This window comes from Chiloscyllium plagiosum, chromosome 3 (genome assembly GCF_004010195.1).
Source record: "Chiloscyllium plagiosum isolate BGI_BamShark_2017 chromosome 3, ASM401019v2, whole genome shotgun sequence".
NCBI classification, from domain to species: Eukaryota; Metazoa; Chordata; class Chondrichthyes; order Orectolobiformes; family Hemiscylliidae; genus Chiloscyllium; species Chiloscyllium plagiosum.
Window position 1 is genome coordinate 99,831,118 of NC_057712.1, and position 8,078 is coordinate 99,839,195.

Here is an 8,078-nt window from a genome sequence, read left to right on the forward strand (position 1 = left end):
GAGCAGGGGTAGTGTTCCCCTCGGGGTTCTGGGGGGTGGGGATAGTGACAGTGGGGTCTGTGGGGGGCGTCAGCAGAATGCAGGTGAGTGGCGCTGGTGGGGGCGGAAGTGGTGGCAGACACGGCTGTCGGGGTGGCGGAAGTCACTGAGCGTGTGACATCAGCGATGATGTGAGGGGCGGAAGTGATGTTACGTGTGATGCATGAGGAATTGTGAGGGGTGGAAGTGGTTGTGGGAGTGGCCTTGATGGGGGAGGAAGTGACATCATCAATCAGCATGGCTAATGGCGTCCGTGCAATTCCAGAGGCTGGGGGAATCTTCTGGAATGTTTGAGAAGCGCTGGTTATGGAGGTGGGTCGATAAAAGTTTGTTGTACTTACAGTTTTAGATGTTTGAGATGGAGTTGAAATACTGTTTGTTGAGAGTATGAATTCTCCTGAGGATGTAATACAGAGTTAGTCCTTTGCAATTCTGAGAGAGTGTGGCCCTCAGCTGAGGCAGGGCTGACTGTAGAGAGGTTAGGTGCTGGCGCATTGCTGCAAGCGTGGAGCGGAGGATCTTGAAGGAGAACTGTTGCTGGTGTTTTTGAATCTGTAGTCTGTACTGTTTGTCCTGTTCGGGTCCAAACTCTGCTGGTTTAAAGGTGGCCCGGAACCGTGTGGGATGAGTTGATTACGGAGGTAGGCACTGAGGAAGCAAATGTGGCTGTGGTAGCGAGTTTGTTTCAGGACATGGTTGAAGAGCTTCAGGGCAGAGGAAATGACCTGGGAGTTGCAGTGGGAGAGGGACTCCCTGAGATTCTTGTAGAGAGAGGAGGAAAACTTCTTTGAGGCAGGCATCCTTGCAAGAGGATTCGCAGTAGGGTTAAAATCAACTAGGAGAAAGTGAGGTCTGCAGATGCTGGAGATCAGAGCTGAAAATGTGTTGCTGGAAAAGCGCAGCAGGTCAGGCAGCACCCAAGGAGCAGGAGAATCGACGTTTTGGGCATGAGCCCTTCAGGAAATCCTGAAGAAGGGCTCATGCCCGAAATGTTGATTCTCCTGCTCCTTGGATGCTGCCTGACTTGCTGCGCTTTTCCAGCAACACATTTTCAGTTAAAATCAGCTAGGTAAAAACAATGACTGCAGATGCTGGAAACCAGATTCTGGATAAACCACTAGTGAGTCGTAATCAGACAAAGCAATCGTATTAACAAGATGGAGATCATTGCATAATAGTAACAAGTACTGTTATATTGGCTACTTTGTAACTTTTCTTCAGTTAAACTTCCGAGGACAAATTGACATGTAGTCAAAAGAGTTGAAAATGTGCTTGCTTTGTCATGCTTGTGGTGACTGTACACTTAATCATCGTTGCATGTTGATCAGGACTGATGGACTCTCTTTAAGCTCTACCTTTTTATTCCCTTTATGGGTAAATCATTCAAAATGGAGCCCGATTATGGAAATAATAGAAATGCTCTTCACTGTATTTTACTGTTTTTATCACTATAAAATATACATGTCAATAAATCATTCAATTCAAACCAGGAATGTGGTCTGATGTGTTGATGACAGATGTCGAAATCTTAAAGTAGCCAGTAGCAAGGGTGGGGGTGAACTGGTGGAGCAGGCCATACAGGTTTTGCTGACAGCCAATTTCCTGGGGACCAGGCTGGTTTATTTGTATTTTCTGACAGAAGTTAACACCACCAAACCCCTAGCTAACACTTCGGCTTCCCATGCTTCTCCTTTCTAATCAGCTCATTCTGGAAGAAACCTCCCTTTGCCTCCAAGGCTCAGGCCTGGATCACCAATTCTGAAAAAAACCCAGAAGGTACCACAAGAACAGCAGATCCTGACTCTAGTATTCAGCAGACCAGACCAGCCTTGGACATCTGAAGGATATCCATGTTGATTACCCAAGCTCCCATTATCCAATTTTAAGATGGAGGCAGCAGAGTAGGCAGCATCTGAGTTCCTGTGCCCAGGACATGTCCATCCCGTAGGCTTTTCTTTTTTTGCTTTGTTCGTCTTCTTTCCTCGCTTTCTTTTCTTTTTAAATTTTGCTTCTACTTACTTCCTAGAAGGAGCTCAGTCACAGTGGCATGGACCAGCCTACTTGCATTCCAAAATGGAACCATCTAAACCCTTGGAGTAGCGTCTCCCACAATCAAAGGTGATGGGTGCCTGATAGAGAAACTGAACATGGCAGGGGTGTGATACTGGGAGGCAGTCCCTGACCTTGCTGTTGACCTTTTTGAGTCTTCTGTCCACAACTCCCAACAAAAGAACCTCCAATCTCCATTCCCCCACATCCTCCCCATCGTCACCACTACCAACACCTTGCTTGCCTTTGCATTAGGTCCTCTGTGATCCTGGAATCATAAGATCCTGTGCCAGCAGCCTTGGCATCTTCTGTGGTGATGGTCAGGAGATGCCAGCTCTGACTGATGGGTAGGGCCTCTGTTATTGGGATCTTAGTTTTTTCAAAATGACTGCCAATTATCTTACCACTGCTTGAATGATGACTGGTTCATCAGGACCTCCCAAAAAGAAGCACATAGGATCTCTTACTGGATCTCCTGGCAACTGATGAGATCCCCGATGCCTCAAAAAGATTCTGCCTTCACAATGGCAGAAGGTAAAGAGTCATCTTCCACAAGGATCAGTGCTGAGACAACGAGAATTTAGATTAGATGATTAGATTACTTACAGTGTGGAAACAGGCCCTTCGGCCCAACAAGTCCACACCGACCCGCCGAAGCGCACCCACCCAGACCCATTCCCCTACATTTACCCCTGCACCTAACACTAAGGGCAATTTAGCATGGCAATTCACCTAAACTGCACATTTTTGGATTGTGGGAGGAAACCGGAGCACCCGGAGGAAACCCATGCAGACACAGGGAGAATGTGCAAACTCCACACAGTCAATCGCCTGAGGTGGGAATTGAACCCAGGTCTTGGGGCTGTGAGGCAGCAGTGCTAACCATTGTGCCACCGTGCCGCCCAATTTACACGCATGATTGCAGGGACATGTGAAAAGACAGGAGATTGGCATTAGATGACACAGCCAGCACAGGCATGGTGCACTGAATGGTTCCTCTGCACCATAATAATTCTCCGATTCTGCAATGTTTTGGACTTTGGCATCCAAAGCCCCTCACTGTCATAGAGTCATAGAGTCACAGTCATAGAGATGTACAGCATGGAAACAGACCCTTCGGTCCAACCTGTCCATGCCAACCAGATATCCCAACCCAAACTAGTCCACCTGCCAGCACCCTGCCCATATCCCTCCAAACCCTTCCTATTCATATACCCATCCAAAAGCCTCTTAAATGTTGCAATTGTACCAGCCTCCACCACTTCCTCTGGCAGCTCATTCCATACACGTACCACCCTCTGCGTGAAAAAGTTGTCCCTTAGGTCTCTTTTATATCTTTCTCAAACTAAACCTATGCCCTCTAGTTCTGGACTCCCTGACTCCAGGGAAAAGACTTTGCCTATTTACCCTATCCATGCCCCTCATAATTTTGTAAACTTCTACAAGGTCACCCCTCAGTCTCCGACGCTCCAGGGATAACAGCCCCAGCCTGTTCAGCCTATCCCTATAGCTCAAATCCTCCAATCCTGGCAACATCCTTGTAAATCTTTTCTGAACCCTTTCAAGCTTCACAACATCTTTCCAATAGAAAGAAGACCAGAATTGCACGCAATATTCCAACGGTGGCCTAACCAATGTCCTGTACAGCCGCAATATGACCTCCCTACTCCTGTACTCAAAACTCTGACTAATAAAAGAAAACATAACAAATGCCTTCTTCACTATCCTATCTACCTGCAACTCCACTTTCAAGGATCTATGAACCTTCACTCCAATGTCTCTTTGTTCAGAAACACTCCCTAGGACCTTACCATTAAGTGTATACGCCCTGCTAAGATTTGCTTTTCCAAAATGCAGCACCTCGCATTTATCTGAATTAAACTCCATCTGCCACTTCTCAGCCAATTGGCCCATCTGATCAAGACCCTGTTGTAATCTGAAGAGTATTCTATCACACTCCTTACAATTGTCAGCCAATTGTCAGCTTTAACAAAAGAGAATTTAACCACCTGGTTAAATACTTAAGAAGTATTTAGATGGGCACTATGATGACAAGGCATATAAGGTATGGGCTAAAATGGCAACAGAGTAGTTAGGTGGTTGTTTTTGACTGGCATGATTCAAAGGGCTGAAAGGTCTTTACCCTGCGGTATAGACCTCCATGAATCAATGATCCCCTAATCATTGACCTTCAAATAGTTTTACCATCTTTGAATCCCCTTCATCAACATCCCAGGACTTAGCATCATTCAGAAACTTGTTTAGGCCTGCCATATAAATACCATGTTACAGGTACAGGGTACAGGCTAGAAATTCAGGAACTCACTTCTTGGCTCCCAAAGCCTGGTCACCGTCTACAAGGCAGAAGTCAGGTGAGTGACCGAATACTCTCCACTTTTGGGATCCTCTCCTGAGTGACTGCAGCTCCAGTTACACATGAAGCTCGATACTTTCCAAGATGAAGCATGTACATGATTCACCACAATCTGCAATTTCCCCTCCAAGTGACACATCACCCTAACTTGCAAATTATTCCTCACCATCACTGGATCGAAATCCTGCAACTCCCACCTTAGCAACATAGTGGATAAACCTATACCACATAGACAGCAAGCAGCTCGATGTCACCTGCTCACCAGCGGTCAGTAGACAATAAATGGCTGACTTGCTAGTAGCTTCAAAATCCCATGAACAAATTTTAAAATGTTGAGTATGAACCATTGGTAAATAGGGGAAAAAAAATGATCATTTGGTTGGTAGCACACATGATATATATTTGACAGTTTTGAGAATTGTGTAAAATCCATGCCTGATGTATTTTGAACACAACTGGATGACATCCGCTAGGGATGAATGATATTAAACTTGATTCTGTGGTGCAAAAGAAATCAAAGCGATTGTGATAGCTAAGGTGATGCGTCATTCCTGTCTCAAATCCATTTGTCTTACAGCTGTTTGCTGGGATCAAAGAGACAGCATCAAAGAAAGTGAAAAAATTGAGGCAGTCAAAGGATCAGGATGGATTGAAAGAGACATAAAAAATGCAACGAATAAAGAAAGATTTGCTGAGATATATAAAACAGAGAAAAGTTCTTGCCACGGAAATGCTAACCTGCTCACACTGTCAGAGCAGTTCCTGGAAACTTCTGAGTATTTGGCAATTATATAGGAAATCAGAGAATCCTACTTCCCTTAATGTGAAAAGATTTATGTAAAGCTGGGAAGTCAACCCATCATGATCCATGAGATCCAGAGGATGGTCCAACAAGATAGGGTTGGAGAAAGGGTTTCTTCTGGAGAATATTTGAAACTGGGAGACTGCACTGAAGGGAAGCTGGCCAGAGGTTTAGGAACTGGCCACAAAATACTCAAAACTGAAATTAGACATGAGGGGAGAAAGCAAACTCCTAGAATGTGCTGAGAGACGGCTTCACATGCAGAATGGTCATTAAACACTTGCACATACAGAACCACATCTCCCATGACCTTTGACCAGGAATCAAAGATTTGCTTTGATTTTGGGGCAAATCTCTGAGTTGCCATGAGTTATTTCCCAACAAAAGTCTGGAGCAGGTCTTAGCTTCATCTCAAAAGAAGATAAAATTAGATCAAGGCAATTGACACAAGCAGTGGTGGGAAAACTCTATAAAGCTGTCTGATTACTGACTTAAATTGGTTACTGGTTAAGAAATGCCTCAATTTTAAAATTGTCATGTTTGTTTTGATATCACTCCATGGTGTTGCCCCTCTCCATCGCTTTAAACTTTCCTGGACCAACAATCATCTGAAAAATCCACACTGACAGCATTCACATAAGGACAGGAGTAGGTTGTTCAGCTCCTCAAGGCTACCTCAACATTCTACATCATGGCTGATCATCTACCTCAACGCCAAACTCTCACAATCCCCATATGTCACAGGCAACTAGAAATCTATCAATCTCTCTCTTGAACTCAATTAATATCTGAGCATCCACAGCTCTGTACAAAGAATTTTAAAAATTTACAGTTCTCTGAGTGGAGAAGTCATAAATAGCCGACCTTCTTTTCTGCGATTGTGTCTCCTGATCCCTCCAAATGGGGAAATTCCTTTCCATATCTAAATTTCTATGAGATCATCTCTTATTCTTTGAAACATCAGAGAATCAATCTCTCATCCCACCAGTACAGGAATTAGTCTGGAGAATCTCCTCTGCACTCCATCTTTGCCAAGTATACTGCTGAGAGCATGGAGAGCATGAAATGCGTTGCCAGCAGCAGTTGTGGAACAAGGTCATTGGGGACATTTAAGAGACTACTGGACATGCATATGGTCACAGAAATTTGAGGGTAATACATGAGGATCAGTGGTCAGCACAACAGCGTGGGCTGAAGGGCCTGTTCTGTGCTGTACTGTTCTATGTTCTATACCCTTCCTCAGGCAAGGGAAACAGAACTAAACGCAATATTCCAGGTAATATTCCACGCAATATTGTGGGCGGCACAGTGGCACAGTGGTTAGCACTGCTGCCTCACAGCGCCAGAGACCCGGGTTCAATTCCCGACTCAGGCGACTGACTGTGTGTGGAGTTTGCACGTTCTCCCCGTGTCTGCGTGGGTTTCCTCCCACAGTCCAAAGATGTGCAGGTTAGATGAATTGGCCATGCTAAATTGCCCTTAGTGTTAGGTAATAAGGGGTAAATGTAGGGGTATGGGTGGGTTGCGCTTCGGCGGGTCAGTGTGGACTTGTTGGGCCGAAGGGCCTGTTTCCACACTGTAAGTAATCTAATCTAAAAAAAAAAGGTGCGCTCTCACTAGTGTTTTATACCAGGGCAATGAGACTTGTTTTACTCCGGTACTCTAGTGATAGAGGCTAAGAGACTGTTACCTTTGAATTGCTTGCTTCTCTGCATGCTAGCTTTCAGTGACTTATAAACCAGGACATCCAAGTCTCTTTTGGAATCATCACTTCCCACACTCTTATCATTTAAGAAATACTCTGAGCTCGTACTTATCAACATTATGTTGTAATTGCAATGATGATGTTCCACACTCACTTAGCCTGTCTCTTTGAGGATTCTTTGCATTCTCCACACAACTCACATTTTCACCAGTTTTGTATCATCTGCAAACTTATGGTTATTACAATTGATCTCGTCATTCAGTTCAGGCCTCTTATATCCCTGATTTTAATTGTTCCACTATTAGCAACCATGCTTTCAGCTGCTAAGCCCATAACCGTAGTATTGCCTCCTAAAAGATGTTTACCTTCCTTGTTCACTTTCCTCTAATATGGCACTCCTGAAAACTATTTGAACTAGTTTTGGCCATCCGCCCTCATATTTCATTATGTGGCTTAGTGTCAAATTCTGGCTAATAAACAAAATCCTGCAAAGCACCATGGATGGTTTACTGCATTCAGAGTGATAAATAAATACAATTTGCTCTTTTTTATAAGGGTCCATTTCAAATCTTTCTACATATCCTGTTTCTTTCAGAAATAAAATAAAATTTGTGACACTTGAAAAATAATTAAATTTATTTCTGATAAAAATCACTGGCATTCAGCAGGATGAGTCACAAGCGGAAATATTGAATAGTTCAAGTCAAGAGACATCACCTTTATGAGTCTCCCATTGGAATGCTTTGTTGGCTCGCTCCCAAACACCATTCATAATAACAGAGCTAGAGCAATTCTTAGAATCAGTATCTTGATCAGCAACTGTAGCCAATGTGCAATGTCAAACTGAATGACACATTTTTAAGTTTAATTTCTTTTAAAAAAAAAATGCAGTTGTCACTCCTAATGACTGGTAATACAAGACAATGCTGCAAATATATTGAATAGGAATCGATGTTATTTTGAAAGAACACGATCTGGGGAACCCAGTCCTCTGATCACTGGAAAGTCAGCAGTGCTGCATGCGCTTGCTATCTAGATAAGCTTCACGGGATCTCACATGTCTCTACCATATTTCTAACCACAATCCACGTCATTCAGGTTCATTTACA